Source organism: Cryptotermes secundus, unplaced genomic scaffold (genome assembly GCF_002891405.2).
Source record: "Cryptotermes secundus unplaced genomic scaffold, Csec_1.0 scaffold529, whole genome shotgun sequence".
Lineage (NCBI taxonomy): Eukaryota > Metazoa > Arthropoda > Insecta > Blattodea > Kalotermitidae > Cryptotermes > Cryptotermes secundus.
Window position 1 is genome coordinate 213,997 of NW_019737988.1, and position 26,311 is coordinate 240,307.

General features: G+C 40.1%; 1 protein-coding gene and 1 long non-coding RNA gene across 4 annotated transcripts in view; one reads left to right on the forward strand and one right to left on the reverse strand.

Moving 5' to 3' along the window:
- LOC111870637 (rab GTPase-activating protein 1-like) overlaps positions 1-26,311 on the forward strand; it is a 94,377-nt gene that overhangs the window by 19,484 nt on the left and 48,582 nt on the right. The gene's annotated exons all lie outside the window — the stretch shown is intronic.
- Positions 1,971-25,041, reverse strand: LOC111870638. The gene is made up of 3 exons (XR_002843886.2): positions 24,948-25,041; positions 7,265-7,446; positions 1,971-2,777 (listed from the first exon to the last, which is right to left on the reverse strand). It is a non-coding gene; the product is annotated as an uncharacterized LOC111870638 (long non-coding RNA).

Sequence of the window (26,311 nt, forward strand, 5' to 3'; positions counted from 1 at the left end):
TGTGTGTAGCAGTAAGCTACGAGTCGGACAGCCGGGTTTCAGTGTTCAGACCGGTGCTGGTGGCTACCCAGTCTCCTATACAATGGGCACCGGGGCTGTTTCCCCGGTAAAAGCAGCGGGAGCTTGAAACTGACCATTCACCTCCATCTAATTCTGAGTTCAAGAATGATGGATCTATATTTCCACTCCACGATACGCCTTAAAGACGTGGTTGTTAATTAGTAACGCACAAGGGAAACTTTTCTTTGTACTTTTATTTTTTTTCTTGGCACTACAGCCCCAGTGGGCCTAGGTCTACCTCCATGAACTTCTCCGTTCACTTCGGTTTTTCTAGATCTTACGCATTCTGTAGGACTCCTTGGGCGGGTGATCAGCTCGTCGCAAGGCCTCTACCTATATACAAACACAGAAAACCGCACACACACAAACTAAACATCCATGCCCTGAGTGGGAGTCGAACCCACGATCCCGGTTTCCAAGCGAGCGAAGACAGTACATGCCTTAGACCACTCGACTACCGTGACCGGCCTTGTACCTTTATGATGTAACAAATTTGATCAACACGTTGCCAGACAACAGCTATATAAACACGAATACAGGCAACAGTAGAAGGGAAACTGTGTTTTTATGCCGTTCACGCCTAGCAAAAGCACGGATATATAGGAAGACTGTTGCCAGGCACTGCAGCGGTAAATATGCAACAACAATGGGAGACGGTATTTTCCGTGGGTTCGTGCAAAGGAGTTATCTTGAAAGCAAACAGCGCTACTATGCATTTCTGAGTTCTCGGTAGAAGATAGCCACGGAAATTTCGTTGATCTGTGAAGAACTGGTGTGTGATTAGAAGGCTTCATTCGCGTGTAGTACTTGTAGTGTGAGAGTCAGTGAGACTGCTGTAGTTCCTGCGTTTTAGCTGTGGTGCCAGGAGAGGACCAGTGTGTGTGTGTAAATCAGCGATAGCGCTGTCCTTAATGTGATTAAGAGAACTTGTAACCAAGGTGCTAATAAACCCGATCATCCGAACTAGAACCCGTCAATGTCTTCACGCGTACCACCCTACACGTGACAATATTGTATACATTTAACATTAATCAGTAAGAAATATACATGTTTGGTGACTTCCTTGGAAAAAGTTGTAATTAAACAGTTTAGAATAGGACATTATATTGAAGGAGGAATTTATTCCGTGGTTATTTGTTGGGTTAATGCTCAGACTCAGGAATGGGCTTGTCTTTAAGATATCCAGAGCAGTGATAACTCTACCCCAATTCAACGTTATTCAGTAGCACGCACTATTTTATCCGCAAAATAATGTATTAATTCGAAAGTAGTACTAGTGGTGTCTCTTCCTTAACTTCTACCTCCTCTCATAAATAAAACTGAGATCGGAACACGTCTGGTGATCTTAGAGTTGTGTAAGTTATAATTCGTCTTAATAATTCAGGATAACGGCTTAGAGCTCTCGACCAATTCTACGCCTTCAATAAAATGGCAAAAGTGATTTCGGTTTATAATATAGAATATACAAACTATTTGACTTTGTTAATTACTAAAAAATTGTAAAAACAACAACGTTTCTTAACACAAGCTAACAAATATAAAGTGGAACCCACGTTCACTAGTGAAAATGCTGCGATGTTTTCTGTTCTGTTTTAAGAAACATCAATGTTGCATAGGGATAGCACTCTGCCATTCATGAATATAACTTTCAAGTAGCGTGACAGTTGCAATGCAGAGTGTGAGGGTGGCGGGCTGAGGACTGGACTTCACAAGTTGACAACATTAGGATTGGCAGAAATCATGTACGATGCTCTTCTTAAGCGAAACGTTTTATTGTTGAATATTATTTACGAGCAAATACTGGTCCATTTAAAGACAAAAATAAATTTATATAGAAAATTTCAAATTATTTCCTTCCATCGATTGCTATAATTCATTAAAATATATATCGATTTTGTATGGGGAGCCAGGATAGCGCAGTAGGTATAGCGACTGACTACGGACTGGACAGCCGAGGGGTCACAGAGTTCGTATCCCGGTATGAACAATAATTTTCTCTTCTCAACGTCACCCAGACCGCCTCTGTGACCCATCCAGCCTCCTAGACAATGGTTATCGTGGGCTTTTACCTTGGGGGTAAAGCGGCCGGGGCTTGAGCTCACCACTCACGTTCAACTAGTGCCGAGGTCAAGAAAATGTTGAATTATACATAAACTCCCCCCAAATGTCTTCATGATGTTGTGCTTAATTAGTTAGGCACAGAAACAGCTTTGCCTTTTTTACATATTTTATGAATCCTGGTCTGTTATCTCTCTCAAAATGTTCATCACATATTATAAGAAAAATAAATTTAATTATGAAAGTCGGCATTTAAAGTTAAGATGGGTTACGTCTTATTTCTGTCACTCTCCTTTTTTAATTAGGAAAAGTTGTTGAAATTCATATTTATTTGAAACAGGTAACAAGTGCTTGTCTTTGTATTTAGAAGATTCAAAGATCGTACATTCATGGAAGTATTTACTTCATAGAATAGCCTACACTGTTGCAGCAGTGTTACGGAACACAGTAATATAACACATTGCTGAATTAGCGACGACCCCAGCGTAGGGGCTGACCAATTGGCCGCAGGGTCCCTCGAGTTTCCGCAGACACAAAGTCCAGTTCCGGTATCATGGAGACGAGTGGGGCGCGTGGTGGGTAACGCCCCACCAGGTTGGTGAACCCCACACTGAATGGCTTCCAGCGGGACAAGACAGACAGAGCCCGCTTGCTGTTACCTGCAACACACACACAAAACCATCGCAACTGAAGAAATCAAACAGAATTTTAGAACACTTAACCACCTTCACATATATTTTGATGATGTAACATCCTACACGTAAGTAAATCGATATACTGAATAGGTTTCGAGCTGGCAAAAGGTAAAGTTGTCTCTGTGATTAATTAACTAAGCACTATGCCTTGAAGACATATGGGGGAGTGGAGGTATAGCTCCAACTTTCTTGACCATGGCGCTAGATGGAGGTGAGTGGTCAGTTTCACGCCCCTGCCGCTTTACTCCCGGGTGAAAAGCCACCGGAACACATTGGTTAGGAGACTGGGCGGACCCCAGAGTCGGTCTGGACTCTACGGAGAACTTCGAGCTGAGCAACCGAGAAATCTGATTTCGATTTACGGTAGGGGCAAGAAGTTTCTTTCTTCTTCACTGCGTCCATATTGGCTCTGGGATCCACTCAGCCTCCTATCTAATTAGCATAACGATTTTATCCCCGGAATAAAGCGATCAGGGCGTGTAGCTGACTACTCACCTCCATCTGGTACCGAGGTTAAGACTACATGGAGCTGTACCTCCACTCCTCATACGTCTTCATGACGTGGTGTTTAATTACGCAAAGGGACAATTTTACCTTCATCTGTATCGTAATTGTATTTATGTCCTTCTGAAGTTAGTCTATAAGACCGAAAATATCAAGGATAAAAGATCTTTTTTCTTGGCACTACAGCCCCAGTGGGCCTAGGCCTACCTCCATGAACTCCGTTCGCTCGGTTTTTCTAGATCTTACACATACGGTAGAACTCCTTGGGCAAGTGATCAGGTCGTCGCAAGGCCTCTACCTGTAGACAAACACAGAAAAACGCACACAAACATCCATGCCCTGAGTGGGATTCGAACCCACGATCCCGGCTTCCGGGCGAGCGAAGACAGTACATGCCTTAGACCGCTCGGGTACCGTGACCGGCGGATAAAAGACTAGAAAGAAAAAAAAATGATCAGACACACTGGACGGCGTTAATTAAACTCTTTAATCATCTGTAGCATTTAATATTGTCACAACTCGGTTCTTAAAGCCTCATTTCTGAAAGCGAGACATGGTAATTTGAATTTGTTCACTTCAGAAACTGTTCTGAATTGTGTCATTCCCAGTGTGGACATTTGATATAACCCGTCTTCGTTCCAGGACACTTGAAGATATTGAGAGCTTTGGCATTCTGTCAGTTGTTTTGGTAATGTGGAACTTAGTCTTTAGCTTTGTGGGAGAAAACAATTTGTGAGTTATCAGGTAAAAATCTGGACTTAACAACGATGAAACCTTACAAATTAGCCCAAGTGGTAGCCCTCCTAACGTGTATTCAGGAGGTTCCCGGTTCGCATCTTAGCTGGAACCTATCCTGACTGAGGTTTCTCGTGGTTTTCTTCTTTCCTTTCAAGGAGTACCGAGATTGTACTCCATATTATGCCACGATCACTTCCTCCCATATATTATCAGTTCACTGTCATTCTACCTGACCGCCTCTCTGGTCTAGTGGTCAGAATTGCTGCCTAAAAATCCAGATATCCCGGGTTTGATCCCGGCGCTACCAGATTTTATGAGATATAGTGGGTCTATAAAACCGAAATTAACGGCCGTGTGGATCCGTTGCGCTGACCAAGTGACACCCTCTATCCGCAAAATTGGCACTAACTTCGCCGACAAGCGGCGGTCGCTCGGTCGGCATAGTTAGCATGCGAACTACAGGTCGCGGAGTTTGTAAATCTACCATTCGACTCTGTATAGTCTGCTGTACTGATAGCGTCGTTAAATAAGCCATAAATTATAAACACGAAGGATGAAGTGAGTTAATTAAGAATTAATCACATAACGATTTATGCAGAGATCTAGTATTGTCAGCATCATGAAATCTATGAGAATATTGCTAACTGGGAATGTGACTTGAATGGGGGTGAGACGAAGAATGAATACAGAATTTTGATCATGAAACCTCTTAGAAAACTACCACTCGAAAGACCAAAAAATGAACATGAAGATAGCACTATGATGCATTTTAGGAAGATGGAAGTGTATGGAACTGTTTCAGAATCGTCTCCAACAGTGGATGTTGGTATTGGCGGTTTAGAAACTTCGTGTCCTGTAACCAGAAAGGTAGAAGAATATCTGCTTTTCCAGTTGTTAAGTAATTTGGCACACATACATTTGCGCCCGCATATCCCTCTCAACCCAGCGTATTAATTGCAGCTTTACGATTCAACTAGCCAGGGAATGCCGCTTTCAATGAGGGCGCCAGTAAATGTTCACTCATCCACGTACCTACGTAGGTTTCAGTGGGCCGCAGGGAAACCAAAGGAAAGTCTGTAGTCTGTCTAATCTTTTCAGTTTACTTGTTCGGGCAACAGGGAAAGAATTCGGAATTTTGCCACTGGCACTCTTTGATCAGACGAAACATGACATTGAAATGACGTGCAAATTAAGTTCTGAGAATCCACTGTGTGTCTTCTGCTAAGTGTCTCTTATAGCTAACAGATTCAGATCACTGAAACGTTGTTCTTAAGTCCTACTTCCTGTATAATGGTGTGACGTGGATGGCGCAACAGGAAGTAGGGGTCACGTGAACTCTGCGTTTCCACGAGTGACGTCACGTACCCCTACTCCTTCCATAATTACGCAACGCTCGGTAAACACCCCTCCCCGCGAGGCTGTGACGTCACGCAACAGGTGAGTCCGTGCAACGACTATTTCTAGGCAGTGCGTAGGTAGAAACACCTGACAAAAATACCTGATATCTGTTGCCGAGCAGCAAAGTGTTCCCTATGTTGTCCGTGCCGAGTCTAAATAAGGAGCAGCGAACACTATTCAGTAGTAGTGAGGATTGAGCTAGTATCCAGTATGAATTGAAGTCCAACAGCTACGAGTTGAGTTGTATCGAGTGCATGGCAGTGACTCCAGCAGGAGAAGTAATTGTGATACTGCAGATGGCAGTAATTGTGAAACTGTGAATTGTGTAAATGTAAGAGCGAGTATTCAATAAATTCGCTACATTCAAGACGGCGTGAAGTTATTTGTCGGGTCACATATACCCAACAAGTGACAATATTATGTATACTAAGACGATGCAGTGCGTAACATTACTGATACCTCATTTTCCTCAGTCATCTCATATGTTCGAGATTTGCATTAAAATAAGCCTTGGACTCTTTTTTCTGCAGTGAATTCCTATTTAATCTATCTATTATTTCCTGTCTCAATTAACTCCATACAGTAGAACCCTTCCTGAGAAGCTGATAATCGCCCATCGGATCAAGAATTTCACCACCTTTTGGAGAACTCGAAAGTTCATTGCAGTGTTCACAAGAGACCTCCAGTAAACCTTATCCTGAACCGTTGAATTCAGTGCACATACAAATCTAGTTAAAATTCCGTTTTATATTGTATACCTATCTTTCAGTTTCCCAGGAGTCTATTTCCTTCGGGGTGTGCTACTAAAATTTTTTATGTTCTTCTCATTCATCCCCTTCCTTGCTACATCTCAATCTCCGCACGTTGATCGTCTTAATGATATTACTCGAATGCTGCAAGCAGTGAAGCTTAAAACGCGATCTTCTCTCTTTTCTTACTTCGTCTGTCTGTGGTGTCCAGGTTTCCTCGCGTTTCATACTCCGTGGTTGTGGTAACGACGGTTATTTGTAATTATATGTGTTGATTAACCAATGCATGAATAAGTAAATAACCGGACCCTTAATTTGAACAAATTGGTCAATATAAAGGAGACTCAATACATCAGAACTCTGAGCCAACAGGCGCCTTATACCTGAGCCTGATTTTATAATTTTATAAGAAATATAGCTGTATGGTATTTTTAGGTTGGTTATTTGACGATGCTGTCCGTATCCAGACTATATAACATAGATTATAAAATGATTAATGAATGTGGACCAGTTTTGGGGATGAGATTGACAGGATAAACCGAAGTAATCGGAGAAAATCCGCTTTGACTGTCACAAATCCAACATGACCTGAACTGGAATCAAACCCAGTCTACTGCGGTGAGACTTATTTTATTATCATTTGTGTATCTGTTCCGCTGAAATCAACTAGCAGATATTTGTGAAATTTGGTATGAACATCGTGCCACTGGAGTCTACTTTATGTTGTATTTTTGGTTTCCACCGTCAATAATACCAACATGGCTGCAATGCCAACTTTTGAGCCTGGGTAGACGCTAAAGCCATTTAAAGATTTTTGAACGGCAAATTTTTTTATGCAGCTTTTCTACAAGTAAATTTTTGTAGGCTGTGAAAAAAAGTATGGCGGTCGAGTAAAGCAGCTTTTCGTAACTAAGAAATTACTGAACTGTTTAAGCTAGACATGTTAAATTCCGTATGAAGACTGACAATACTGACTCGTGTTTTCCTCTGCCTTTACAGACAACTCTGTATGGCCTGCATTTTGCCTTAAAATGTCCACAATTCAATAATCAATTATGTTACCTGGTCCCGGACTTTCAGGGATGTTATACGATGATATCCACTGCGACGAGTCTTGGCGCAACATCGCCGGCAGCTTTCGCCATGTGACGTCATCCAATATTTCGTTTGTAGTTGATGACGAAGGCCGTGACGTCACCAGTACCACGTATCCCAGGATGAAGAGTGGCCACAACATAGCACAACTGCGGCATATGAAGCAATATTACAACGTGACTCTATGAGATTTGTAGATTGGAACGTTTACGTCTCTTCCAGTGCAGAAATATATCCTGAGATCTCCTCATTATGGATATAGGAAGTTTAATTTTGATTCAAATGCGGACCAGATTGAAATTTAAGTCACTCTCACCATTCCAGTAATAGAGAGTTCTATCTTCTAGGATATAACGCCGTCTAACCCGTTGAAAATTAACCGACGTTTCGGAGGAACATGTCTCCTCCTTCCTGCAGCGCCTTGCTCCCTGCTCTGTGCTCTTTGCTTGTTTGGCTTATTATTCGTCCCTGAAGATGAGGACGACATATTCCTCCAAATCGCCGGTTACTTTTAAACGGGCTACATGTACTCATATTCCAGAAGACAGAAATGTTCATAACCACCACTGTGAGAACTTCAAGCATAACTAGAATGCAGAGGCAGTAGTGAAATAAATCCAATTCAGTCAAGAATATTTTGATGAGATAACGGACAAATAAGAAGAAGAACAACAACAACAAAATTCGTTTCAATTCAATTATTCTTTTTTATTTACGTGCTGAGCTCAACAGCCAGTGGCCAATTAACGAGTCATAATTCAATTCAATACTTTATTATTTATGTTCTGAGCCAACGGCCTAAGGCCAATTACAGACACAGCACAGTGTAGATAAAGTAGTCTCATACCTCACAAACACAACATAATAATTCAGTTCGATTCAATTCATGTTTATTTACGTGCAAACTTAACAGCACAGTGGCCAATTACAAATTTAGCATGAGTAAATAGAAATACACAAAAATAATTAAAAAAAAAAGAAATACAAAATATGACAGTCTATACAATGGCAATAAATTAATAATTATTCCAAGAAAAATTAAAGTTAGCGTTAACAGGCGAGAAAAATAAAATAAGTACGAGTACATTTCCAATTGTTATGCCATTTTGTGGCGAGAAAGGATATTACACGTACATACACGCATAGAATTTAATAATAATAATAATAACAACTCGTCAGAGGCCGCGGTTAGCTCAAGCGGTTAGTCGCTGGCTTCCCACCGCGGAGGCCCGGGTTCCATCCCGGTTCTGGTCAAGTTGGATTTGTGCCAATCTTCATTCCACCAAATTCTCCATCATCATAATCACCTAGGGCCGTCTACAATAGGTCAATCAGTGGCCGCCGTGCCGAGTGGACCCAGTTGGACTCCACTCCCCACTAAGCGAACAATAACTCGATTAATTATACTTATGTGTGTGCTAATACAACATCTAATATAATAATAATAATAATAATTCAATTTGTGTTTTTCTACGTGCAAACTTCACAGCACAGAAGCCAATTACAGTGTTAGCACGAGTACAACGAAATACATAAAAATAATTAAAGAACAAAATACGGCACTCTATATAAGGGCAATAAATTAATAATGATTAAAAAATAAAGGTAGCATTGACAGGTGAGGAAAATAAAATAAGTAAATTCCCAATGGTTATGCCATTATGTGGTGAGTAAAACAATATACGTACGTACACACATGTAACATTAAGAGTATTAACAAATATTATTAACAATTTTAGGTTCAACGTGATTGACAGAAGCTGTTCCGATTGCAAATATGTCGAGATCTTTACCCACAGCGTTGGCAGCATAGGCTCACCGAGCAGAAGGACAGTGTTTATTAGAGGGACAAACACCAGACAATGAGAATTCCCTAAGATTGCTGGGAGGAACACAAAGGCTAACATTTTCCAAAAGAGAAGGGCAGCACTTAAGACCACGATAGATAATAATAATAATAATTCAATTCAGTTCACTTCGTTTATTTACGTGCAAACTTAACAGCACAGAGGCCAATTACAAAGCCAGCACGAATAGAGAAATACACAAAACTAATAAAAAAAACAAAATACAAAAATGATAGTCTATATTAATTACACAGTTAGCATGAATAAAGATACAGAAGCAAACATACACAGACAAAGCCACAATGTGAGAATTTGAGTTTCAAATAGCATACAATAATAATAATAATAACAATAATAATAACGAAATTAATAAAATTGATGATGATAATAATAAGAGTTAAATTATGGATTGTGAGATGGTATGATATTTAAAAAACGCGCTTCGTACTAATTATCTACATTCGTCATCCCCTTCGACGTTGTGTAATGTAAGTATTTCAGAAACGTCCGTTAAAGTAAATTAATGAAGAACAAAGTATTATCGCCCAGATATTCATGACGTCTGCAAGCTTGTGCTGCATGAGCTTCGTGAGATAACATGCGGTTTTCTTCTATAATTTAAAATAGATTTACAATGTGTTGACAGGGTAATTCTCAGTACTGTGACGAACTTAACGCCGTCATAAATTTTATATTACTCAATAAAGACTGCTGTTAGAACAGTATATTTCACATAGTAAAATCCTGTATGATCTTCAAATATCTACAGTACATTTATGCTTGCAATCCATATACCTTAAAGCGATCAAATAGCGGAGGATGAAATGGGCGGGTCATATAACACGGATAAACATTATAAATGCGCACAAAATTTTTTTCGGAAAACCTGACGAAAATATGACAATTGGAGACCTGGGCATATATGAAAATCTGATATTGTAATAAGTGTTAAATGAAAAGATCGAATATACGGATTGGATTTAAGATGCGGGCTGTTGTGAACGCGGTAATGAACTGCATTAATTGCACTGACATAACTTAACATGGTAATAAGGGAGTAGGGAAAATGTCTATTTTTTACCTGTTTTATTCTTAAAATAAATTGTAATATAATGAAATTATTTTGTTTTCTACCACAAACTTATAAATATATAGGCCCATCCACATAAAATAGAGAAGTGCCGAAAGAGGAAAAGGACATGATAAGACTATTTTAAATTATAGTTTACGGCTGACACGCCTCATAGTAATTGCTTTATAGTGTTGCCATGCACTGACACTATCAATCCCCCGCCCCGCAAAACAGGCGGAGAATTTCTTGAGCAGATGAGTGACTGTCAGTTTTCCAATAAGAATCCTGAACTTAACTATATCTGGTAGGAAAAGGCGGGGCTAATCCAAATTGTATCCCTCAAAAAGCATTCACTGACTTTCAATATCCAATTTGGATTACCAGGACAGTTCACTCAGTCTGAATGTGTGTGGGAAGAGATATCCAGGGGATTAGCAGAGACGAAATCTGATCATCTAGGTAACGTCAAGCTCCACTGATAGGTACTCCTCGAGGGCTGGGATAACCTTAAGCACATGACACCAGAAGCTTGGAAATGAAGTTCGAAAACAGTCGATCGCGAGATAGAAAACTTTCGGAAGTATAAAAGAGAATAACAGAGAGGCTGACAATATCATAACCTACAATACGCGAAGAATTCGATGATAAAAGAACACGAAGAGAGAAGAGAAGTGGAAATGAATGTAACTTAAAGTGAAACAAAAGCGTACTGACTGAATTAATAAGAAGTAATTCCAATTAACATTGTCATCAGAACCGGAAGGAGCAACACCACTAACACCAAATTCTATTATCGAACTCGATCCTGAGCAGTTGCACCTATTCCCTTTCATAAATTCGCTGAGATCCATCCTAATTTTTTTCTGCCCATTTCTTTCTCTGGTTTTCTAGTGGCAATTTCCAAATATGTCACCACCAAACTTCTGTATATATTCCTTGTTTCCTCGTTCCTAATCATGTGCCCGACCCATTTTTTTTTCCTTCTTTGTGCCTTGGCCTACCTCTCCATTTCACTTCGGTTTACTAGATCTTAGACATTCGGTAGGACTCCTTGGGCGGGTGATCAGCTCGTCGCAAGACCTCTATCTGTACACAAACACAGAAAAACACACTCACACACACACGCACACAAAAACACCCAACATCCATGCCCTGAGTGGGATTCGAACCCACGATCCCGGCCTCTGAGCGAGCGAAAACAGTGCATGCCTTAGACCGTTCTGCTACCGTGACCTGTGTGCCCAATCCACTATCCTAACATAATAAGTGTTCTATTTCAGTTGCGAAATATCTTCTTATGTAACAACCTAAACTGTTGATTTCCTCATTCAACTTATGTCCGTATACGTATTATCTTCAGACCAAGTTCCATCAAAATACTTATATGTTGAGCAGTTTTGGAGACAGAACATCTGGACATGCAGGCACTAGCACTCCCCCTACCCCTCATGCGTCCATGATGTACGTTTTGTGAAAATAACAAATGAAAACTTTAAGAACTTTCCATATATTTAGGCAAACGTTAGAATTCCGTAACATGACGCGTCACATGTGCACCGAGTCTCGAATAGCGACTCTGCGAATGAATATACGGTATTTTATAATTCCGTGTAAATTTATAAATAATTTTTAAATTTTAAGTTTAAGACCAATGACGAAGCGTACAAGTTTATTGGTCAATATTAACGTATTGGAGAGTCAACAGCAATTCCTATGGACTGTATTTACTACAGCCTTACGAAATACTTTTCATGTCAAAATATATATCTATAACAGTTCTTTCTCTGGCATATAATACCGTGTAGACAGTTGAAAGTCAATTGAAATTTTGTATAAATAAGTAGACTCCATCTTCAGGGTTGAATAATAAGTCAAGTAAGAAATCAGCGTGAAATAACTGACAAACAGAGCTCTGCTACTTATTCTTCGATGCTGAATATGGAGATGACATGTTCCTCCGAAACGTCGGTTACTTTCAATGGGCCGCACCGTGTTGTATGCCGGAAGAAAGAAGTCGTCATAACCACAACTCTGAGAAGTTCAAATTCTGCATGTGTAGCTGTAAGTACTACGTTATTATGTGTGTGAGTCTGTACGTTACATGAATCGAATGGCACTGTCGTCGAACTGCGCCGGCGCATGACTGGAACGTGGTGTCATTCTCTGGAAACGGATTATATGCCACTAACGACAGCTCTTATACAGCTCATAACGTTAATCACTGATTTTGCATCGTGTGATTTCCTGAAGTGTACTTTAATCATGGAGGAAATTTAAACTGTAATGATAAGTCTGTATCCATGTTAGTGCAAGTATTGAGCGGTTTTAACACTTGGGCATGGCTGAATTTATAAAAAGGACTAATTTTCTTCCTGATCACGCCGCCAAAGTAAGTACGCCCACTGTCGACAAGCCTCCAGCATCTGCAACATTGATAAGGCTAGTTGACTGTATTTACAGTCTTTAATTGATAAAGTAACTGTTTTATAAATTAGCTCAACTTATGAATAAAGATGTTTAGACAGAGATTATTTTAATTATTATTTTTCTTTCTTCTAAGTTTGATAAGTAATGCTTAAGTTTCCTTACTAATCTTTCTGTTCGCATATTGTTCACTCAGTCTGAACATTTTCAGTTGAATGAAATAATCCAATTACAGGTAGTGCTGTCATAAAATTTTCTTGACAGAGAAGAGAATTTAAATAAACTTCCTAATTCCACTGGGCAGAATAATTTTCGAGAAACTAATAGTCGATAAGCTAGTTAAGAAATCCCAGCTTTTTATTGGAACCGAGGTTTACACAAGAGTCTGTAACTGGGTCATATCTTGAACCAGATGGATCCAATCCCCATCATCAAATTATATTACTTTAAGATCCATGTTAATAACTTCCTCGCATCTACGCCCATAACTCTCACGTTGTCTCCCGTTTATGTTTTCTGTCTAAAATTTTCTATGTACTTTTCGAGTCTTGCATCGCCCGTATTTATTTCATCTTTCTTGTACTCTGATATTATCATTGAATTTAATTGAATTATTATTATTAACTTCTGTGTGTGTATGTACATGTATTGTCCTTTCTCGCCACAAATGGCATAACAATTGGAAATGTACTTATTTTATTTTTCTCGCTTGTTAAAGCTAACTTCAATTTTTCTTGGAATTGTTATTAATTTATTGCTATTATGTAGACTGTAATATTTTGTATTTTACTCTTTAATTATTTTTGAGTATTTCTGTGTACTCGTGCTAACTTCGTAATTGGCCACTGTGCTGTTAAATTTGCATGTAAATAAACACGAATTGAACTGAATTATTACTGCTGTGGTGAGGGTCGGATTTAAGGGTGAGTGGCCGGGATTGTTGCCATCCAGAAATTTTATTAAAATGTTTGTTTCTACAAAATCATTAAATTTTTTTGCTGTTACCTGTAATGAGAAATAATAAGAAAAAATAAACATCATAACCTAAACTTTTATTGCTGATAGAGGCCTCCACATTTTTGTTCCGCTGAGCCTCCCCCCACCCCCAACTGTAAATCAGGCCCTTACTGTGATATCATCACCACCTACGAAAGAATTCAGAAGCAAAGATCCCTTTCTTTTTAAGCAGACGAGGCGAAAACAAATGGCTACTAAAGGGGAAACCAATCTTGAGTCAATTGAGTGAGAATATCAATTCTGCTATATCATTCCCCTGCTTTATTAACCATTTGCTTGCAAGTATCATATATCTTGTGTTAGAAACACCTACTCTTCTTGTGTGAACTTATTCGTTGTTTGAAGACGACAGTCATCTAACAGAATCAATGAAACTGGCTTTCAAATAATACAAAATTTACATTAATCTGACAACAAAATACGCTTTAAATTAAAAGAGGACTTCCGGCCAAAATAAAGAAAATTCTCTCTTGATTCACATTAGCCTACTTCCAGTCCTACAAATCTTGTGTTATTAATTCTGCATTTACATAATGTAAGTCTACAATCCATCAGTGAAATGCAGTAGAGTTTATGTAGTCACCGTGTCGAGCTAGTGCACAGATGGTCTGAGAATGGAATTCTCCTAGAATTGAAATTGTTTATTTCATGTAATTTTAAATTTGTTGAGACTGTTATTGTTCTCTTATTGCTGTTACAGTGACAGTGCTAGTAGAAAGAATGGTAATATTTTTATTCTGGAGGAATTATGGCGTAAGTACAAATTCTGTGTATGTTAAGATTAGCAGATAGGACCTCAAATATTTTCGCTCCCTGGCAATATTTGCAACTGCAATATTGGATTCAATATTTAGAAAATTCTCAAGATCTGTAATCGGACGGGATTTCACAATACGATTTCCAGTTGTCCATTAGGCATCACTGGCCATCTGAACTATGGAGGACAGTGAAGCAGAATCTCTACCCATTGAATCGACGGATTTATTTCCGGTCTTCACATCTGCGATCCATCCTGTCTCAGTCTTCAGTGTTTTACTGCTGAAGTTCTGTATGGTTCATCTTTATACTGTAAAGCTATCCCTGTAACAGGCAGTGGAGGCCGGTGGGGTTCCCAGACATTGAGGCTCCCGCATTTTCTAGGCAGTCGCTTCACAGATGGCGGTAAGGTTGTCAGCCTTACGCGCCGGCCTTTCCCTAACCCCAAGAAGATTCCTGGAACTAATTTCTGTTAGAGGCGAGTCGCCCCCATGGACGTATTGCGGCTGGAAAGGTCAGGTCAATTGAAAAATCCGATGACCTTGTGGGGAATCGAACCCGCTACCTTCTGGTTTGTAGTATAATGCCTCAGCAAACTACACTACCCAGCCTCCTATACAATGGACACAGTTATAGCGGTAAGTACGTGTAGCTGACCTCTCACCTCCATCTAGTGCCGAGGTCCAGAAGAATGAATCTATACTTCCATTTCCCCTTATGCCTTCATGATATAGTTTTTAATTAATGAGGCACAAGGTCAACAGTACCGTCTTTACGTATATCGTTCAAGCAGCAAAATAATATGGAAGATGCTGCCACGGACAGAGCACGTTGCCAATTCTCGAGAGACAAGATGTGTACACAGAATTTTGGTCTTTTGGAATACTGTTCGTCCACTTGGAAGATCAAGAAATGAGGGAATGACGTTAAACTCGATCTTAGGGAGATGGATTTTGAGGTTATAATGTAACGGAAATAGCTTGGGATTGTTACAGTTTCGTTCTAATTATCATGTTTTTGGGTTTTCCTTTCATTCCTTTCAATTATTACCTATTTAAACTACATATTCTCCCTGTAGCGTACTCGGTATAGTGACTGCCTACGGGCTAAACGGCCGAGGGATTGGAGTTCGAGTCCCGGTAAGGTCAGAATTTTCTATTCTCCACGTCGTCCAGACCGGCTCTGGGGCCCACCCAGCATCCTATCCAATGGGCACGGGATGCTCTTTCCCCAGGGGTAAAGCGGCAGGGGCGTGAAGCTGACCACTCACCTCCAACTAATGCCGAGGTCAAGAAAATATGGATCTATATATCCACTCCTCCATACGCCTTCATGGCGTAGTGCTTAATTATTTAAGCATAGGAACAATTTTACCTTTAGTCTCCCTGTATGTGGACACCATCTCAATACTACCTATTTCTGTAGCCCCTGCACAATAGTCTGCACGCAATATATGTACTAATAACATTGCTTTGTAACCGTCATATGGCCGAATTAACTCGGCAGAAGGGAATGTATGTTGATAATTATTTTATTTTTTCTTTTCAAAGCGATGTTTCAAATCAGACTACACTTGTCACTCGGCTGGGTTTGGCGCAGACATTTAATACAATTCTCCTTGCTTTCCTCGTAAAGTGTGAGATCACGTAGCTAAAACTTCCTCAGGTACAGATGCTGCGCTCTGTGACTAACGAAGTACAAATCAAGCAAATGAGAGTTTACTGCAAGATCTAATCTTTCCTCTAACATGGACATCTTTTATTTATACATATATATATACGTGTACCGACCTTACAGTCGTATGAGAATTTCAAGGCTATCATATTAATTAGGGAATTGTACTTCTGCTATGCAGCTAGAACTCTAGTACTTCTGAACCAACAAACATTAGAAAAACTCGCCGGCTCTTTTCATCACAACCGATCCTTTTAAAAATGTAATAACTAAGTATTTATATAAATAAAATAAGCAAAAGCTACGTGTTAAAAAGTCCGTTGAATTTTTAATAGATATTTCGATTTAAAACTCATCTCTACATTGAAGTTAATTACCTGCTTATTTATTTACTAATTCTATGTATCACAGTCCTGTAGGAGCTGATAGTTGTTCAACTAGTTCATATATTGTATGCGTTTTTTTATGGAACCTAAAATTTCCTTATTCTGCTCACAAAAACCTGTCAGTTTTCCTTCCTCTGAACCGTATGGAGCCATTCAACGTCCTCAAACACCGTATCTTTAAGATAGATTTTAATATTATCCTTCCATGCACGCCTACGTCTCCCAGGTTTTTCAACTGTTACATCTTCTCATTTTCCTTGTTCTGATCCTAATAATATCTAAGTGATAAGTGCAAATTATGAAGCTCTTCCTTGTGCATCTTTCTAGAATGCCACATCACTTCCTCTCCGTAGCATAGCGGCGACCTTTCTCTTACATCCGCAATCTGTATTCTTCCTCTAGGATAAAGAACAAGTAGTACGAAAGATTGGTAGTAAGAGTATTTAACTTTCGGATTTTACCACAATGTATTATTTATTACCCTACGTATTAGAATCTTGTCTCTTAACGGTTCTAACTAGAGATTACTTCCTTTCACTTACCCAAGGAAAACTCCATAAGGCAATGCTATGTTTTAACAAGCAGTCCGATGTACTGGGAACTCTATGGGCTTGTAACCGGCCGAAGTAGGCCAAGATTTTTTTTTATTGCTAGTGGGGTGGGACTAAGTCCCTTTTACTGCGGCCACTTCTGGCCTATTGTACCAGCCCCAGACGATAGATGAGGGTGATTGTGGAGCAATTGGTGGAATGAAGATTGGCAGGGAAAACCGAAGAACTCGGAGAAAACCTGCCTCAGCGTCACTTTGTCCACCAGACCCGGGATCGAACCCGGGCCGCCGCGGTGGGAAGCCAGCGACTAACCGCTTGAACTATGGCGCGGCCTAAGTAGACCAAGTTACTAGCTGTCCTAACAGAGACCTTCCAGTTCTCAGATTGAGTATGAAAATGATATATTCAAATAAGTCTGACCCACGTCCTTCCTAGTTATCTGCTCTACACTTACTATGGTCTTCCTCTCTCACTCGAAGCTGTACTACACAACCTGCTCAGCGGCATTGACAAGCAACCCAAAAGCACACCAAGTCACATCCAATTCAGTTCTTCATCTATGTTATTGACGGTTTATTTAACGATGCTGTGAGTAGCTCAAGTTACATAGACCGGAAAGTAAGGCGGTTACAGAGTGAAGGAGTAGATAGGGTGTGGACGCAAAGGTTTGTGGCATAATTTCAGGTTCCATCTCGGAAATTTGACTTGAGCTAAAAGGTAAAGTTGTCTCTGTGCTTAAATATAAACGTAATACACCATGAAGACTTAAGGAGGAGTGGATTTATAGATTCACGATTTCTTGATTCACCCCTCGGCCTCTTTAACCCTGGGGAAAGAGCTTCCGCTGTTCATTGGATAGGAGATTGTGTGGGCACCAGAGCTGGTCTACATGACGTGAAGAGGGGGAAAATCATGTCCCTACCTGAACTCCGACGCCTCTGCCGTCCGGCCCGTAACAAGTCACTATACAGACTGCGCCATGAATTTAGGTACTGAATAAAACCACGAGAAGCCGCAGAATAGTCGGTGTCTTGGCTGTGATTTATACCGNCCCCCCCCCCCCCGAATGCAATTCAGAGGCGTTGCCGATTGAAGCAACCTGCTCTTCGTACAGTGTTCGGTGTCTGTTACTGAGGGTGGGAGCAGAAAACGGGATTCTTTCTACTGTCTGCTTTCAACCCTGTCTCTTTTTCCGCTGTCTCTTGTCATATAGGTTCTGGTTTGAATGTCATCTGCACCTGGTAACCTGTCTACACTTGTTCTTATTATTAACGCTTTGTTCCATTCGAATTCCGATACTGACAGACAGAAACTTATCTGTAGTTGAGCAACTCTGACCTATGTGTTTTCAAATGTAACACGACCCATGCGGTACAAGCAAAGTAGATTCTTTAAATTAATTACATAAAGGTAAGTCGAAACGTAAAGTAAATTTCAATACAAGCTCTGACAAGATAATCGCTCTGCAGACAGACGTATTTTTTCTACATAATCCCCCTGCTCTTCAATGCATCTGATCGTAATTTCATGCACATATATTTTTGTTTGGGGGCTACAGTCTTTACTGCACGGCTTCTCTGCGTGAATGGTGGTCACTCCAGGATCGGTTTCGCCGATGATGATTATCACGGATACGATGTTCGATCTGTTGCTTGTTCTCAACGCATGTTACACTCAGTGGCCGCCCAGGGTCCCCAACATCAGTAAAACTTATTGAATCTTTCTACACATTCGCAAATTTTCTCTGGCTCATGAAGTTAAGACCACGCTAAACCTATTATTCTTCCGCAGTTGCCACTGGGTTTCATATCCATTGGCCGCCAGAAAAATCGGATCATGGATTATTATTTCCGCTTTGGTCTATTTTATCAGCGCAGCAGCTATATTAAACATGTCACAGTATTAGTGAATATCATTAATCAAAAGATAATGGAAACCAACTGGTTGAAAATGAGGAAAGTTCTACTTTCCCAGTAAAATTATCATAACCTCATGAGGTAAATTATACTTGTATTAATTTTATAATTTACCCTCATATAAAGTAAGAATATTAACTTCCGAATTTGACAATAGGAACCGAAAATTACAGAAGGGAGCTACTTGCGATATTTTCAGTATATATAGTAATAACATGGGAGTCGGGATAGCGTAGTTGGTATAGCGACTGGCTACGAGCTGGACGACAGAGGGGTCGGAGTTCGAGTCCCGGTAGGGTCAAGAATTTTCTCTTCTCCACGTCGTCCAGGCCGACTCTGGGGCCCACAAAGCCTCTTATCCAGTGTGTACCGGGGACTCTTCCCCTGGGGTAAAGCGGCCGGGGCATGAATCTGACCACTCACCTCCAACTAGTGCCGAGGTCAAGAAAATATGGATCTATACATTCATTCCACCATACGCCTTCATGGCGTAGTGCTTAATTAGTTAAGCAAAAGGACAACTTTACCTTTACCTTTATAGTAATAATTTTGATAAGGTCTCCAGTTTCGGAGAAGGGACTTTCTGTAAGGTAGTCCGAAAACTCACCGATAAATTAATATCCCTCTTCTTTAGAAGTTGTTCCCCGATAAATATTAATATACCTGATGCACCTTGTGTCTAATTCTACAATTTCAATAATTTTGCCTTCTTTTATTGGACGTAGGTAGGCAGGTCATGCAGCACGAATGGGGGAGATGAGGAATGTGTATAGGATATTGGTGGGAAAACCAGAAGGAAAGAGACCACAGGAAGAACAAGGCGTAGGTGGGTGGACAATATTAGAATGGATCTTAGAGAGATAGGATGGGATGGTATGGATTGGATAGATCTGACTCAGGATAGGGACTAGTGGAGGGCTCTTGTGAACACGGTAATGAACTTTCGGGTTCCATAAAATGCTGGGTAATTCTTGAGGAACTGCAGAATTGGCGGCTCCTCCAGAAGGGTTCAGCTCCATGAGTAGGTAAGTAAGTAAGTAAGTAAGTAAGTTTATTGAACGGACGAGGAAAATATAACTTTTCATTTCTTACGACTAGAAAGAGATATACAGAAAAACAGTATCTGCAGATATGCGTAACACTGAATGACAAAAACAGAAGTTGAATATAGGAAGCAGATTCGCGTGCAACTCATTCTTTTTTATGTTAACTTCACTGACGTCGTCTGCATTTGTCAGGACACCATTGCTTGCTTCAAATTTTAAGTTAGAAATATTGTTTTGTGATATCTGAAAACGAATCATATATACTAACATTTTGATCTGATCCTGACATAGACTGACGGTCACTGAAATTTACTTCAGAAACAGGAGCAGCTCTTTCTGAGAATAAAATACTTGCTGCATTGTGCTGGTGATAGTAGGCCTACATTATCACATTTCTTATGTAAATCACAGCGTACCTCAGAATTTTTGCTGTTATTCTATACAGAGAAATGACAAGAATTGCTTAGGGAAGAGCAACTTTGAAAACCACATAGTAAATTTTAAAGTATTATTGAAATATATTGAATCTTATTCTTATGTTGGAGTATTTTTACAGAATTGTGGCGAGTAATGGTATTTCAAAAACACTGTTGCTTTTATTTCGATATTTTATGAACTGGAATCAAAAATACGATTACTGGAGGAAATGTACGAATCTACTAACTACAGACATATGCTTTCCTCGTCCCATGTGTAGACTACACATGAAATATGAATATTATTATATTTATGGAGACCTGTGTCATATATATAAAATTCTTTTATTCACTGTTCTCCGTTTCTTCGTATCTGATTCTGTTATTAGGAAGGCGCATCTGGTGTTCCATAGTACAAAGAAGGAGTTCTGGGAATAACTAATCGACTACTCTCATTCGATACGATATGGACCACATAGAAAAAGACGCTTCCAACAATTCTATCTTGCCATTGGAATGTGTTGATCTAGCCATTACCTTGCAACGGTGTGGGGGTACACAGCTAGATCCATAGACTCTTCTTCGATACGAAACACGTTCCCGCGGCAATGGATACACCCAACAATAGAAGAACTGTTGAAGGAGAGTCTGTGTATCTCTATAGCGTTGCTATGTAACAACCAGGTAAAGACTTTCGCACGACAACGAAGAATTGTTGGAGGTGTCATTTATCTACGCGGTCCATGTTGTATGAAAAGAAAGCAGGCGATTAATTCTTCCCAGAAATTATTGTTTCAAAATTAAGGAAGTACGCTAAAAACGATTCATGAAAACCATTACCCTACTGCTTAGCAGCCGTATAATGCATAATATATCCCTAATACAACATTGATCAACGGGCATATATTGTATAAAAATAAGATTGTCTTAATGCATAAGCAATTTTGTCCCTTCGGTATAGTTTGTTTATGGAAATCCATGCAAAAATGGGCTCTTATGCTCATACATTTATATACATCCCAGAATCCCATTAGGCGGCCCATACACGTACGAGTCTGGCTCGCGAGTCGTGCTCGGCGAGGAGCCGGGCTCGGATTAATTTCACCACACACGTATGAGCGTGGCGACTCACACACGGACCCATTTTAATATTGTCCACCCACCTACACCTTTATCTTCCCAGTGGTCTCTTTCCATCTGGCTTTCCCACCAGTGTTCTATATGCATTCCTCTTTGCCCCATTCGTGCTACATGCCCTGCCAATCTCACCCTTCTTGACTGGATCATTCTAATTATACTTGGAGAAGAGTACAAGTTATGAAGCTCCTCATTATGCAGTTATCCTGTCGCTTCATTTGATGTTACATACCTCAGGTTTTAGAATTCCAGTAAAGATAAATAAGAACAATTCACTGTTTGTATTTTGCAGTTCACTAACTTTCGCATATCCGTTAAGAAGTTAAGGTACCTTAGGAATGTGGACGTTGTTTATGAAATTTACGAAGTACGCACATAGAAGATTAATCTTTACGCATAGTTACAATTATTAGGCTGGTATCACATTCTTTTGTGCAGTGCAACTGCCAGGGGTAAACATGTGTTTGTTTAACTGAGATGCCTTTTTACTAATACATAAAATATTCAAAGAGTATGTGAAAGTTGTCCCTGTGCTTAATAAGTAAACACTACTCCCTGAAAACGTATGGGAGGGTGGATATATAGATCCACATATTCTAGGCTTTGGCACTAGTTTGAGGTGAGTGGTCAGCTTTATGCTCCGGCCACTTTACCCATGGGGAAAAACCATGATACCTATTGGATAGGAGACTGGGTGGTCACCAGACCGATTAGGATGACGTGGAGAGGAGAAAAATCTTGCCCTTACCGGGACTATCTCCAAATCCTCAGCCGTCCAGCCCGTAGCCAGTCGCTATACCGACTCCTTAAAGGTAATAGTGCAAAGCGAAAGGAGCTGCAGTATTTAAAAAGCTGGAATAAGCAATTTCGTTATTTCAGCACAGTCTATGTTAACAAAACCCAATAGAAAAGGGACACTTTTGCTAGTTGTTCATAAACGGCAAATTGTCAAAGGCACGAAACCACATTCGTGTTATCAGCATAATCTGTTTGCAAAAGATGTAAAAAGCTGTAGTTCTCTTTAGTATGTGTTTCAAATTCTCCTTGAAATTCAGCGTTTCTTAGGTTTCCATTCCAGGTCTAAGCCTGTATTTACAGAATTTACTTTCATTTCCGTTGCTTGGGCTAGCCTCTAGACCTTCCCTACTGACCCCATTATGCAGACTTTCTTAGTTCGAGCTGGTAACTTTATTTACAATTTTATGAAAGTCATGGCGACTCCTTTACACTCGCTAATAGTTTTTGTATTCACTGTGTAATCTTCCACACTATATTCACTAGCGTCAATTTTAATTCACAATTCTTCAGTGCGATACAGGACAAGAATAAACATTATATTTACGTCGAACACATCATATTCAGTATCCAAGTAACTGATCCAAATTTATATACGTACCGGTATACTGGATTACCACAAGCAGGTTGGGTGCAGATTCTTGTTAAGTGGGCCTGTTTTTATCACAGCAAAACGCTTCCACGTGTTGCGAAACGGAAGAGCGACCTCAATGTATGGAGGATAGCAGCGAACATGTCGTAAAGCTATAGCGGGTAAATGACAATGGGTGGTCCTCCAGTTTGCAGGTTGGGCGCCGAACTAACAACATCTCGGCGCCAAGAACTAGCATGTTACGAAGGGCCTGAGGCCCTTGATTTGGACAGATTCTTTGGTAAGAAGTAAGCAATAGAAAATTGAATCGAGATTTGATCTCAGAGAGGTGCCAGGGTATGGAATGGATTGATCTGGTTCTGGATAGGAGGCGGTGGGTTTCTGCGGAGAGACAGTGAAGTTTCCAACTCCATAACAGTTTGGGAATTTGTTGACAGGGGACCTGCTATAACTTGTCCAGAAGTATTGTGTTCCGTGCCGCTAGTTAGTTAAATTGTTGGCTAAATATGCGAATTCAGTACCTTTTTTCACAAATTTTAACGAAATTTGTACAATTTTACCGAAAGTTTTTAAAATGTTATCAACTATGCCTTACAGTTTACCACGAGTATACAGAGACAGCCGATCACAATGGCCGCGCCTTCTAAGGCATGAACTGTCTTCGCTAGCTTGAACGCTGGGATCGTGGTTTCGAATTCCACTCAAACTTATGGATGTACGTGTGTGCGTTTATTCTGTGTTTGTGTTGTCCTATGTATTGTGTGTAGCGGCCTTGCGGCTGGCTGATCCTCCGTCCAAGGAATCCTACCGACTGCATATAGATTAAGAGACTGAAATGAAAAAAGCGTTTCACAGATGCCATTTGTTCCAAGTTTGGAGAGTAACAAGAAAGAGAGAGAACTGCAAAGACAGACACTGTTCAAGAATAATAAACAATACATTTTCTGTCATGAAAAAAAAAAACACAAATATTTTCGTTAGAAATTTATATTAGCCGCGTAGACTCCCAGCATATTCTTCTGTCCTGAATATATTTATCGAAAGAGACGTTTTCTCTCTCTCGCTTTAAAAATCCGCAGTTTCATTGAAATGAGCAAAATGTTTGATAAAAAGTCTACAATCAGACAACTACTTTTAGTCACTCTGGTGAATAAACTCTTTCATTGAAATTCTTCAGTTTAATTGTGCATAACCAAAGTATTTTTTTATTGCTAGTGGGGTGGGACTAAGTCCCTTGTACTGCGGCCAATTCTGGCCTATTTTACCAGCCCAGATTATAGGTGAGGGTGATTGTGGAGCAATTGGTGGAATGAAGATTGGCAGGGGAAACCGAAGTACTCGGAGAAAACCTGCCCCAGCGCCACTTTGTCCAACACAAATCCCACTTGACCAGACCCAGGATCGAACCCGGGCCGCCGCGGTGGGAAGCCAGCGACTAACAGCTTGAGCTATGGCGCGGCCATAGACAAAGTAATTAAATATTTTATGAATAGTTACTGGTATTGAAATGCGCAAAATATTGCATTCAAAGTCAGCGGCTAAGCACTGAGGAGCTGAAATATGCACACGATTTCGTCCGAAGGTTACAAATACATATCATGACGTGCTGAAGAAATTTGAAATGCCTCAGATTCTTATGGGCAGTCTGCATTTGTTGTCTGAAGGGTCTAAAGAACAAAATATTTAATTTAGATTATACTGTTATATTATGAGGAGCTGAAGTAATTAAAATAAATTGTTTATATCTAAAGTAATATGTATTTTCCGTTACCGTATTATTTTTAAGTTGAAGATTATGTCTTGAAATTTCACGTTTCCCTTAAATGAGTTACAATAAATTTCTGTATTCACTTGACATAAATATTGTATAAGAAAACTAAGAAAATAACTGATTTTTAATTTTTTCAATTAATACATCACTGAAATTAAAATAATTTCCCTTTTTGGCAAACTTCAATGAACACCTTTGAATCTTTGATTGTTAGCAAGTTACCAAGACAGATTGCTGTGAAAGTGATTACCTGGTAATCTGACGACCGGGAAGACAGCGCGTAGGATCTTCTGTGAGTGATCACGAGCCCAAAAAGACGCTGAACCCGCGGATGATCACCTTGCACTGGGTCAAAGTTATAGGCGGCTCAGCAGCCACCTGTAGCTTGCTCCGCCCCCAACCCCTCACTCGGACCAATCAGAAACTTCGGTCTGGCATGTGAAGCAGCAGATGCACCCAAATTGAATCTTAGTTATAATCTCCATACACTTGGTTCAACATCTGTTGATGGCAAGACCCATATCACCAAAGGTCAAAGTTCCGCATACCTTTTGGCCTTTAAGAAAACCAGTAGTCCTCACTGTAATATATATCTATCTTGGGCAAATAATAATAGAGTAATCAGGAAGGTGTAGCGGCAACGCCCTAGACTTGTATTAGGCAGTTGTCCCGTTCGAAACTCTGCTGGTACACAGCTTATCCCGACTGAAGTGCTTTGTAGATTTCTTCAATCCCTGGCAAATTCCGGGATAATATCTCAAATTAGGTCACTACTACTTCGTTCCAAACGCTTCCCTATTTGTTATCCATCAGACATCCTACCATCCGAAGCTATATATTCGGCATACTGAAAGAGTCGCAAAATGGCGCACAGAAAAATATTCCATTGGCAAGCAACTTGCTCATGGATCAGACCATTTGTAAGCAAGTTGGTTATATATCGACACTGTCAGATTCACGATTGCATAACGTCGATGATAGAATGATGAGTATGGAGCAATTACTGGAATGGAAATATCCTTCTTGAGAAGTTGATAGTTACTTATCATCTTCCCACCTAGGCTCGCGTCTCCACATTGATCTCTTCCCTTCAGATTTCCCAACTAAAATTATGTACGTATTTCTCACCTAACACACACTTGCTAAATGTCCCGTACATATCATTCAGCTTGATCTGTTCACTCCAGTAACATTTCATGAAAACTACAGGTTATGTGGTTCTTTATTTTATAAATTTCGACACTCTGTTTCGCACTTTCTCTCGTCGGTGAATTTTTTTTCTCAGTATCCTTTTCTCAAACACCTTTTACTTTTGTTCTTCTTTAAGATCTGAAACAAATTTTTAGCTCCGTCCAAAGCAATAGGTAAAATTATGGTTTTGCTTGTTTAATTTTTATGGTTTCTTGTAGGAGAAGGATGATAAAGTATTCTGAAATAAACAGTAGAAAGCGTTCCCAAAGGCCGCGCCATAATTCAAGCGGTTATTCGCTGGCTTCCCACCGCGGCGACCTGGGTTCGATCCCGGATCTGGTCAAGCGGGATTTCTGGTGAACAAAGTGGCGCTGGTGCAGGTTTTCTCCGAGTACTTCGGTTTCCCCTGCCAATCCTCATTTC